The sequence below is a fragment of the Oreochromis aureus genome, linkage group 16, assembly GCF_013358895.1.
Source record: "Oreochromis aureus strain Israel breed Guangdong linkage group 16, ZZ_aureus, whole genome shotgun sequence".
Classification (NCBI taxonomy): Eukaryota; Metazoa; Chordata; class Actinopteri; order Cichliformes; family Cichlidae; genus Oreochromis; species Oreochromis aureus.
This window is the reverse complement of record NC_052957.1, coordinates 30,556,615-30,569,114: the sequence shown is the minus strand read 5'-3', so window position 1 is coordinate 30,569,114 and position 12,500 is coordinate 30,556,615. Positions and strand designations below refer to the sequence as shown.

Sequence of the window (12,500 nt, the reverse complement as noted above, 5' to 3'; positions counted from 1 at the left end):
TGACCTTTTCAGTGTTGGAAAGACACTTTCTTGCACTGAGGTCTGCTTATTGTAAATATCTTGTACTTGTTTTTACACCTTTTAATGTTAAAGTTGACCTTTGACCTTTTCAGTGTTGGAAAGACACTTTCTTGCACTGAGGTCTGCTTATTGTAAATATCTTGTACTTGTTTTACACCTTTAATGTTAAAGTTGACCTTTGACCTTTTCAGTGTTGGAAAGACACTTTCTTGCACTGAGGTCTGTTTATTGTAAATATCTTGTACTTGTTTTTACACCTTTTAATGTTAAAGTTGACCTTTGTGCTTTTCAGTGTTGGAAAGACACTTTCTTGCACTGAGGTCTGCTTATTGTAAATATCTTGTACTTGTTTTTACACCTTTTAATGTTAAAGTTGACCTTTGACCTTTTCAGTGTTGGAAAGACACTTTCTTGCACTGAGGTCTGCTTATTGTAAATATCTTGTACTTGTTTTTACACCTTTTAATGTTAAAGTTGACCTTTGACCTTTTCAGTGTTGGAAATACGCTTTCTTGCACTGAGATCTGCTTATTGTAAATATCTTGTGCTTGTTTTTACACCTTTTAATGTTAAAGTTGACCTTTGACCTTTTCAGTGTTGGAAATACACTTTCTTGCACTGAGATCTGCTTATTGTAAATATCTTGTACTTGTTTTTACACCTTTTAATGTTAAAGTTGACCTTTGACCTTTTCAGTGTTGGAAATACGCTTTCTTGCACTGAGGTCTGCTTATTGTAAATATCTTGTACTTGTTTTACACCTTTACTGTTAAAGTTGACCTTTGACCTTTTCAGTGTTGGAAAGACACTTTCTTGCACTGAGGTCTGCTTATTGTAAATATCTTGTACTTGTTTTTACACCTTTTAATGTTAAAGTTGACCTTTGAACTTTTCAGTGTTGGAAAGACACTTTCTTGCACTGAGGTCTGCTTATTGTAAATATCTTGTACTTGTTTTTACACCTTTGAATGTTAAAGTTGACCTTTGAACTTTTCAGTGTTGGAAAGACACTTTCTTGCACTGAGGTCTGCTTATTGTAAATATCTTGTACTTGTTTGAAGACCTTTTACTGTTAAAGTTGACCTTTGAACTTTTCAGTGTTGGAAAGACACTTTCTTGCACTGAGGTCTGCTTATTGTAAATATCTTGTACTTGTTTTTACACCTTTTAATGTTAAAGTTGACCTTTGACCTTTTCAGTGTTGGAAAGACACTTTCTTGCACTGAGGTCTGCTTATTGTAAATATCTTGTACTTGTTTTTACACCTTTTACTGTTAAAGTTGACCTTTGACCTTTTCAGTGTTGGAAAGACACTTTCTTGCACTGAGGTCTGCTTATTGTAAATATCTTGTACTTGTTTTACACCTTTTAATGTTAAAGTTGACCTTTGACCTTTTCAGTGTTGGAAAGACACTTTCTTGCACTGAGGTCTGCTTATTGTAAATATCTTGTACTTGTTTTTACACCTTTTAATGTTAAAGTTGACCTTTGACCTTTTCAGTGTTGGAAAGACACTTTCTTGCACTGAGGTCTGCTTATTGTAAATATCTTGTACTTGTTTGAACACCTTTTAATGTTAAAGTTGACCTTTGACCTTTTCAGTGTTGAAAGACACCTTTCTTGCACTGAGGTCTGCTTATTGTAAATATCTTGTACTTGTTTTACACCTTTTAATGTTAAAGTTGACCTTTGACCTTTTCAGTGTTGGAAAGACACTTTCTTGCACTGAGGTCTGCTTATTGTAAATATCTTGTACTTGTTTTTACACCTTTTAATGTTAAAGTTGACCTTTGACCTTTTCAGTGTTGGAAAGACACTTTCTTGCACTGAGGTCTGCTTATTGTAAATATCTTGTACTTGTTTTTACACCTTTTAATGTTAAAGTTGACCTTTGACCTTTTCAGTGTTGGAAATACGCTTTCTTGCACTGAGGTCTGCTTATTGTAAATATCTTGTGCTTGTTTTTACACCTTTTAATGTTAAAGTTGACCTTTGACCTTTTCAGTGTTGGAAAGACACTTTCTTGCACTGAGGTCTGCTTATTGTAAATATCTTGTACTTGTTTTTACACCTTTTAATGTTAAAGTTGACCTTTGACCTTTTCAGTGTTGGAAATATGCTTTCTTGCACTGAGGTCTGCTTATTGTAAATATCTTGTACTTGTTTTACACCTTTTAATGTTAAAGTTGACCTTTGACCTTTTCAGTGTTGGAAATACGCTTTCTTGCACTGAGGTCTGCTTATTGTAAATATCTTGTACTTGTTTTTACACCTTTTAATGTTAAAGTTGACCTTTGACCTTTTCAGTGTTGGAAAGACACTTTCTTGCACTGAGGTCTGCTTATTGTAAATATCTTGTACTTGTTTGAACACCTTTTAATGTTAAAGTTGACCTTTGACCTTTTCAGTGTTGGAAAGACACTTTCTTGCACTGAGGTCTGCTTATTGTAAATATCTTGTACTTGTTTTTAGACCTTTTACTGTTAAAGTTGACCTTTGACCTTTTCAGTGTTGGAAAGACACTTTCTTGCACTGAGGTCTGCTTATTGTAAATATCTTGTACTTGTTTTACACCTTTTAATGTTAAAGTTGACCTTTGACCTTTTCAGTGTTGGAAAGACACTTTCTTGCACTGAGGTCTGCTTATTGTAAATATCTTGTACTTGTTTGAACACCTTTTAATGTTAAAGTTGACCTTTGACCTTTTCAGTGTTGGAAAGACACTTTCTTGCACTGAGGTCTGCTTATTGTAAATATCTTGTACTTGTTTTTACACCTTTTAATGTTAAAGTTGACCTTTGACCTTTTCAGTGTTGGAAAGACACTTTCTTGCACTGAGGTCTGCTTATTGTAAATATCTTGTACTTGTTTGAACACCTTTTAATGTTAAAGTTGACCTTTGACCTTTTCAGTGTTGGAAAGACACTTTCTTGCACTGAGGTCTGCTTATTGTAAATATCTTGTACTTGTTTTACACCTTTTAATGTTAAAGTTGACCTTTGACCTTTTCAGTGTTGGAAAGACACTTTCTTGCACTGAGGTCTGCTTATTGTAAATATCTTGTACTTGTTTTTACACCTTTTAATGTTAAAGTTGACCTTTGACCTTTTCAGTGTTGGAAAGACACTTTCTTGCACTGAGGTCTGCTTATTGTAAATATCTTGTACTTGTTTGACCACCTTTTAATGTTAAAGTTGACCTTTGACCTTTTCAGTGTTGGAACGACACTTTCTTGCACTGATGTCTGTTTATTGTAAATATCTTGTACTTGTTTGAACACCTTTTAATGTTAAAGTTGACCTTTGACCTTTTCAGTGTTGGAAAGACACTTTCTTGCACTGAGGTGTGCTTATTGTAAATATCTTGTACTTGTTTTTAGACCTTTTAATGTTAAAGTTGACCTTTGACCTTTTCAGTGTTGGAAATATGCTTTCTTGCACTGAGATCTGCTTATTGTAAATATCTTGTACTTGTTTTTACACCTTTTAATGTTAAAGTTGACCTTTGACCTTTTCAGTGTTGGAAATATGCTTTCTTGCACTGAGATCTGCTTATTGTAAATATCTTGTGCTTGTTTTTACACCTTTTAATGTTAAAGTTGACCTTTGACCTTTTCAGTGTTGGAAATACGCTTTCTTGCACTGAGGTCTGCTTATTGTAAATATCTTGTACTTGTTTTTACACCTTTTACTGTTAAAGTTGACCTTTGACCTTTTCAGTGTTGGAAAGACACTTTCTTGCACTGAGGTCTGCTTATTGTAAATATCTTGTACTTGTTTTTACACCTTTTAATGTTAAAGTTGACCTTTGACCTTTTCAGTGTTGGAAAGACACTTTCTTGCACTGAGGTCTGCTTATTGTAAATATCTTGTACTTGTTTTTAGACCTTTTAATGTTAAAGTTGACCTTTGACCTTTTCAGTGTTGGAAAGACACTTTCTTGCACTGAGGTCTGCTTATTGTAAATATCTTGTACTTGTTTTTACACCTTTTAATGTTAAAGTTGACCTTTGACCTTTTCAGTGTTGGAAAGACACTTTCTTGCACTGAGGTCTGTTTATTGTAAATATCTTGTACTTGTTTGAACACCTTTTAATGTTAAAGTTGACCTTTGACCTTTTCAGTGTTGGAAAGACACTTTCTTGCACTGAGGTCTGCTTATTGTAAATATCTTGTACTTGTTTGAACACCTTTTAATGTTAAAGTTGACCTTTGACCTTTTCAGTGTTGGAAAGACACTTTCTTGCACTGAGGTCTGCTTATTGTAAATATCTTGTACTTGTTTTTAGACCTTTTAATGTTAAAGTTGACCTTTGACCTTTTCAGTGTTGGAAATACACTTTCTTGCACTGAGATCTGCTTATTGTAAATATCTTGTGCTTGTTTTTACACCTTTTAATGTTAAAGTTGACCTTTGACCTTTTCAGTGTTGGAAAGACACTTTCTTGCACTGAGATCTGCTTATTGTAAATATCTTGTGCTTGTTTTTACACCTTTTAATGTTAAAGTTGACCTTTGACCTTTTCAGTGTTGGAAATACACTTTCTTGCACTGAGGTCTGCTTATTGTAAATATCTTGTACTTGTTTTTACACCTTTTACTGTTAAAGTTGACCTTTGACCTTTTCAGTGTTGGAAAGACACTTTCTTGCACTGAGGTCTGCTTATTGTAAATATCTTGTACTTGTTTGACCACCTTTTAATGTTAAAGTTGACCTTTGACCTTTTCAGTGTTGGAACGACACTTTCTTGCACTGAGATCTGCTTATTGTAAATATCTTGTACTTGTTTTTACACCTTTTACTGTTAAAGTTGACCTTTGACCTTTTCAGTGTTGGAAATACGCTTTCTTGCACTGAGGTCTGCTTACTGAGGTCTGCTTATTGTAAATATCTTGTACTTGTTTGAACACCTTTTAATGTTAAAGTTGACCTTTGACCTTTTCAGTGTTGGAAGACACTTTCTTGCACTGAGGTCTGTTTATTGTAAATATCTTGTACTTGTTTTTACACCTTTACTGTTAAAGTTGACCTTTGAACTTTTCAGTGTTGGAAATACACTTTCTTGCACTGAGGTCTGCTTATTGTAAATATCTTGTACTTGTTTTTACACCTTTTACTGTTAAAGTTGACCTTTGACCTTTTCAGTGTTGGAAATACACTTTCTTGCACTGAGGTCTGCTTATTGTAAATATCTTGTACTTGTTTTTACACCTTTTACTGTTAAAGTTGACCTTTGACCTTTTCAGTGTTGGAAATACACTTTCTTGCACTGAGGTCTGCTTATTGTAAATATCTTGTACTTGTTTTTACACCTTTTACTGTTAAAGTTGACCTTTGACCTTTTCAGTGTTGGAAATACACTTTCTTGCACTGAGGTCTGCTTATTGTAAATATCTTGTACTTGTTTTTACACCTTTTAATGTTAAAGTTGACCTTTGACCTTTTCAGTGTTGGAAAGACACTTTCTTGCACTGAGGTCTGTTTATTGTAAATATCTTGTACTTGTTTTACACCTTTTAATGTTAAAGTTGACCTTTGACCTTTTCAGTGTTGGAACGACACTTTCTTGCACTGAGGTCTGACCTTTTAGTGTTGTAAATATCTGAGGTCTGTTTATTGTAAATATCTTGTACTTGTTTGAACACCTTTTAATGTTAAAGTTGACCTTTGACCTTTTCAGTGTTGGAAAGACACTTTCTTGCACTGAGGTCTGCTTATTGTAAATATCTTGTACTTGTTTTTACACCTTTTACTGTTAAAGTTGTTAAAGTTGACCTTTGACCTTTTCAGTGTTGGAAATACGCTTTCTTGCACTGAGGTCTGCTTATTGTAAATATCTTGTACTTGTTTTTACACCTTTTACTGTTAAAGTTGACCTTTGACCTTTTCAGTGTTGGAAAGACACTTTCTTGCACTGAGGTCTGCTTATTGTAAATATCTTGTACTTGTTTTTACACCTTTTAATGTTAAAGTTGACCTTTGAACTTTTCAGTGTTGGAACGACACTTTCTTGCACTGAGGTCTGCTTATTGTAAATATCTTGTACTTGTTTTTACACCTTTTACTGTTAGAGTTGACCTTTGACCTTTTCAGTGTTGGAAATACGCTTTCTTGCACTGAGATCTGCTTATTGTAAATATCTTGTACTTGTTTGAAGACCTTTTACTGTTAAAGTTGACCTTTGAACTTTTCAGTGTTGGAAATACGCTTTCTTGCACTGAGGTCTGCTTATTGTAAATATCTTGTACTTGTTTGAACACCTTTTAATGTTAAAGTTGACCTTTGACCTTTTCAGTGTTGGAACGACACTTTCTTGCACTGAGGTCTGTTTATTGTAAATATCTTGTACTTGTTTTTACACCTTTTACTGTTAAAGTTGACCTTTGAACTTTTCAGTGTTGGAAATACACTTTCTTGCACTGAGGTCTGCTTATTGTAAATATCTTGTACTTGTTTTTACACCTTTTACTGTTAAAGTTGACCTTTGAACTTTTCAGTGTTGGAAATACACTTTCTTGCACTGAGGTCTGCTTATTGTAAATATCTTGTTAAAGTTGACCTTTGAACTTTTCAGTGTTGGAATGCTTTCTTGCACTGAGATCTGCTTTTTACACCTTGTTTTTAATGTTAAAGTTGACCTTTGACCTTTTCAGTGTTGGAAATACACTTTCTTGCACTGAGGTCTGCTTATTGTAAATATCTTGTACTTGTTTTTACACCTTTTACTGTTAGAGTTGACCTTTGACCTTTTCAGTGTTGGAAATACGCTTTCTTGCACTGAGGTCTGCTTATTGTAAATATCTTGTACTTGTTTTTACACCTTTTACTGTTAAAGTTGACCTTTGACCTTTTCAGTGTTGGAAAGACACTTTCTTGCACTGAGGTCTGTTTATTGTAAATATCTTGTACTTGTTTGAACACCTTTTAATGTTAAAGTTGACCTTTGACCTTTTCAGTGTTGGAACGACACTTTCTTGCACTGAGGTCTGTTTATTGTAAATATCTTGTACTTGTTTTTACACCTTTTACTGTTAAAGTTGACCTTTGACCTTTTCAGTGTTGGAACGACACTTTCTTGCACTGAGGTCTGCTCATTGTAAATATCCTGTACTTGTTTTTACACCTTTTAATATCATGAAGCCTGTAATGGAAACACTTTTACTGTTTAAATTCAGATTATAATGTTTGGCTCTTTGTTTCTGTAATGACGGGCACTCTTTCGCTCAGCAGTTCATACATTTGTTGGATTAGTGATTGTTTTCAGTTTATGGCCCAGAGTGAGAAGGGCTCCTACATTTGTGGTTCATTCAAACTCTTTTGCATGAGCCAACTGAGAACAACCTCTGAAGCCACAATAGCAATGCTTTAGGAAAAAAGTGCGAGTTTCTGTTTGTTTGTTTTTTGTGGTGGAGAGTGAATGAATGTCTGAAATAATGATACGCGCCTTCTTTTCCGATAAATCTGCAATGTTTTGCTCTTATTTATGCAAAAACAAAGAAAGACACAAAATTATTAACAAACTTATTATTAATAAATTTTTGATTACTGTTATATTTTCTCTATAACTTAACTGGTAAAGTAACAACACCTCTTTGTTGTTATAACTTACTTTAATAACCAGTCTAAAGAAAGGCGCAGGCATATCAATGCGCACATACACCACACTTTGTGTTCTCTACTTTATAACAGAAAGTAGTACCACAAACTATAAACTGATTTTACTAAATACATAACAGTTCCTCCCATCCAACTTTGATGAACACAATAGGTATCAAACAATCAAAATATTTTCAGGTAAATGCTGTAAACCAATAATTTAACTTGAACTGAAATATGACACCTACTCAGTGATTTACAACATGGAGGTAGGTTGTTTCCTCTTAAACATTTGAACTGCTTTCCTACAAAATTAACTTGAAACCTATAAGTTCAGTCTCTGAGGTGCTCTGCGATTTCTCTCAGGGTACCGTCTGCCTGTTCGGTCAGACTCCATAGTGCTCTGAGTGGGAAGTTCAGGTGTTTGAGCACTGGTAGTTTCACGTAAATCCTGAACCTCAGGTGGTGGAGCAAGGGCAAACTCTTCTGAATCTTGAGGTGTAGATGTGCTCTCAGGTTGCTGTGGAACTATGTGACTTTCTGCATCTAGAATCTGATCAACATGTCTACGCCAGACTAAGTTGGCTCCAACATTTACAGTGTATGTCAGCGGTCCGGTTTGTGACAGAATCGTGCCAGACTGCCATTTCTGACTTGGGTCTCTGTAGTCCCTGGCGAGAACTTTTTGTCCAACATAGAAGAATCTGGTTTTGTTTCTTGTTGCTTCCACCATGGAAGACTGTTTATCTTGGACATCCTTGCGAATGTCTGGTTTCAGCAAATCTAGACGTGATCTCAGATTCCGGCCCATGAAGAGCATTGCAGGTGTGTGTCCAGTTGTTGCATGAGTGGCGTTCCTGTAAGCCAGTAAGAAATTGTCTATTTTCTGTTGTAGCGGCTTCCCCTCTGTGCGACTGGCTTTCATTGACCGCTTGAAGGACTGGATGAACCGCTCGGGCTTGTCCATTTGTTGCAGGATGATGGGGAGCTGAAGTAATATGTCGTATGCCGTTACTCCGAAGGAAACACTGGAACTCCTCTCCAGTAAACTGACGACCATTGTCGCTTACTAGCTGTTGTGGCAGACCTGTGCGTGCAAACAGTGACCGAAGGCTATTGATTGTGCTGGCAGCCGTTGCTTGCTTTACGGGGAAGATTTCTGGCCATTTTGAGTGAGCATCAACCACAACCAGGAACATTTGGTCCATAAATGGGCCAGCATAGTCTATATGAATGCGTTGCCATGGAGCGGATGGCCACTCCCACGCGTGTACAGGTGCTGTTTGAGGCTGACCTTGGCGCCTGCTGACAACCAGTGCAGGATTTAGCCATGTTCTCTATTTCACAGTCAAGGCCTGGCCACCAAACATAGCTTCTAGCAAGAGATTTCATCTTAACCACACCTAAATGTCCATTGTGCAGTGAGTCCAGTACCGTTGTACGTAGTTTGGGTGGCAGGATGACACGAGTTCCCCACATAACACATCCTTGGCAAACGGATAGTTGGTCTTTGCGGGTGGAGTACGCAGAGAACTGAGTGTCAGTGCAGGACGGCCAACCATTCACAGTAAAATCGTATACTTTGGACAAGATTGTGTCTCGGCTCGCTTTCTCTTTTCACCTGAGCACTTGTGACAGGTAGGGGTTCCATTTGTGTAACGTGAAACACAGTAGCTGGATCAGTCATTTCTTCAGTGGGTTGCATGTGTGGAAGACGTGAAAGTCCATCTGCATTTCCATGTAACTTTGTCCCTTTGAACTCAATGGTGTAGGTGTGTGCACCCAGGAACAAAGCCCATCGCTGCAAGCGTGCCGCAGCCATGGTTGGAATACCTTTCTGAGGGTTAAAGATGGACACCAGCGGTCGGTGGTCTGTGATCAGGGTGAAGTGTCGTCCATATAAATACTGATTAAACTTCTTCACTCCCACACTAGACTGAGTGCTTCTCTGTCTATCTCGCGCATAGTTGCGCTCGGCTGCATTTAGGGACCTTGAAGCAAAGGCAACTGGGCGTTCTGATCCATCAGGCATTTTGTGAGATAGCACAGCACCAATGCCATATGGTGAGGCATCACAGGCGAGGCGAAGTGGTAGATTGGAGTCAAAGTGTGTCAGAACCTCCTCTGATGTAATGAGCTGCTTAGCGCCATCGAATGCCTCTTCACAGTTTTTTGTCCATTTCCATTTGACATTTTGTTGCAGCAGAGAGTTCAGCGGGTGCAGGACTGTTGAAAGGTTTGGTAGAAACTTGTGGTAATAATTAACTAAGCCCAAGAAAGAGCGTAGCTGACTCACATTTTAGGTTCTGGTGCCTTCAGGACTGCTTCAACTTTGTCCTTGGTTTTGTGGAGCCCATGTCTGTCGATCTTGTGTCCACAATACTCAATGGCATCCTTAAAGAACTCACATTTGTTTTTGTTTGCTCTCAGTCCATATTTTTCTAGCCTGGCCAAGACTGCTGTTAGGTTAGCCAGATGAGTCTCCTCATCAACACCAGTGACGATTATGTCATCCAGAAAACACTGTGTTCCTGGAATGCCTTGTAGGACCTGATCCATGGCACGTTGCCATACTGCTGGGGCACTGGCGATACCAAATACCAGTCTGTTGTACTGATATAGGCCTTTGTGAGTGTTTATTACCAGATATTTCCTGGATGTCTCTTCTACTTCCATCTGGAGATAAGCCTGGGCAAGGTCAATTTTTGAAAAGTGTTTGCCACCTGCTACTGCTGTGAATATGTCTTCTATCCGTGGAAGTGGGTACTGATCTATGCGGAGAACTGGGTTCACTGAAACCTTAAAATCACCACAGATCCGCACACTGTCACTTGCTTTCTTGCTTACTGATACTATTGGTGTAGCCCAATCTGACCATTCCACCTTGGTGAGTATTCCTTGCTCTTCCAAGCGTTGGAGCTCTGCTTCAACTTTAGGGCGTAAAGCATAAGGTACAGGGCGTGCCTTGTGGAATCTTGGTTTTGCATTGTCCTCTAGTATGATCTGTGCTTTGATATTTTTCAGGGTGCCGATTCCATCTTTGAACACCTGAGCATGGTTATTAAGGATCTGTTTCAGTCTTTCATCCACAGAATTTGCACTCAGGCCTCGTTCCAGTCTCATTGACTTTATTTCTTTCCAGTTGAGGTGGATGTGTTTCAACCAGTCACGCCCAAATAATGGCACACCTCCATTTTTCAGAACATAAAGTTCCAGGTTGCATTTCTTTTCTCATATTCCACTTTCACTTTTAGTTTTCCCAGAGGAGTTATTCTTTCACCTGTGTACGTTTTCAGTTTCACTGAGGTGTGTTTCAGTTTCAGATTGGGAATTTGTTTCTGTAATCTTCATATGAAATCAGTGAGAGAGCAGACCCAGTGTCCAGTTCCATCTGTAACTCAATCCCTTGTATTTTAGGTGTGAGCCATATTGCATCATTATCTTTCTCTTGCATTGTGTACAGTTCCAGGCATGCCAAATCCTCCTCAGAATCATTTGACTCTGTCTCGTTTACTTCATGCAGCTTTCTGTCTCTTTTCCACATTTTGTTTTCTTTTTATCATACTGCTTTGATTTGCACATTTTCTGTATGTGCCTTTTGTTACATTGCAGGCATTCTTTCTCTTTAAACCAGCAATTAGCAGCGTCATGTGACTTTTTGCCGCATCTGAAGCACATCGGTAATTTATTATTTGCGCTGCGGATGTATTTTATTTACAGAACACGGCTCGTATTTTCCTGGAGCTCGCCTGCATCTTTTTGCTGCTGTCTCCATCGATATCGCTATCTCTAATGCACGGTGCAAGGTGAGGTTATCCTCTGTGAGAAGTCGTTTTGTGTGCTCTCATTGTTCATGCCGCAGACGCAAACGGTCTCTCAGCGCATCTGACAGCCCCTCCCCGAACTGACAGTGTTCCGACAGCCGGAGTTCCGCGATGTACTCGATGTGGACTCATTCTTTAGTTGATTTCGTTTTATGAAATCGGAAACGCTCGCTATAACCAGTGGCTTCGGTTGGAAATGTTTTTGGAGCACTTCTGTGATCTCCTTAAAACTTTGTCAGCTGGTTTGGCGGTGTGATGAGGCTGCGCAACAAGTTGTATGTTTTCGCTCCCATCACACTCAGTAACACAGCAACTTTCCTCTCATCCTCCACTTTGTTAGCCAGACAATACTGTTCAACTCTCTCTACATATGTTGTCCAATCCTCTGTGCCATTATCAAAAACGTCCATTTGTCCAACGCCTCCTGACATTTTCTCGGTATTTTATAAGCGTCCTTCACTTAAAGAATTGATGTTACTCACGCCCTCTGTTTAGCGCATTAGCCAGAGGCAGGTGAGTTAGCATCCACACGGAGGGTTAGTTGTTTTGGCCCCTAACCTTTTCGTGTCTTTTGACCACTTTCACAAGGATTTCCCCTCTCTGTCGTCCAATGCACATCGGGGATCCGTTTTAATCCTCGTCGCCAGTCTGTTATATTTTCTCTATAACTTAACTGGTAAAGTAACAACACCTCTTTGTTGTTATAACTTACTTTAATAACCAGTCTAAAGAAAGGCGCAGGCATATCAATGCGCACATACACCACACTTTGTGTTCTCTACTTTATAACAGAAAGTAGTACCACAAACTATAAACTGATTTTACTAAATACATAACAATTACCTTAAAAAGTAGGTTGAGACACAATTCTACCAGTTCAGTAAGGAGAGAAGAACAATAAAGACACACAAAAATGACCTTCCATAGAAAACAAAAACGTATAAAATCACCACACAGAGATGCAAAATAACCACATGAGCATGCTAAATGTCTCCAATAGTGGCAAAGTGACCATGAAGGCCCTGAAAATGTTTTGAAATGAGATGCAAATTAAAATGG

General features: G+C 38.0%; 1 pseudogene; it reads right to left on the bottom strand.

Annotated features, from left to right (window-relative positions):
• Nucleotides 1-7,575: 7,575 nt before the first annotated feature.
• On the bottom strand, nucleotides 7,576-10,786 carry LOC120433524 (annotated as a pseudogene).
• Between the last annotated feature and the right edge of the window lie 1,714 nt (nucleotides 10,787-12,500).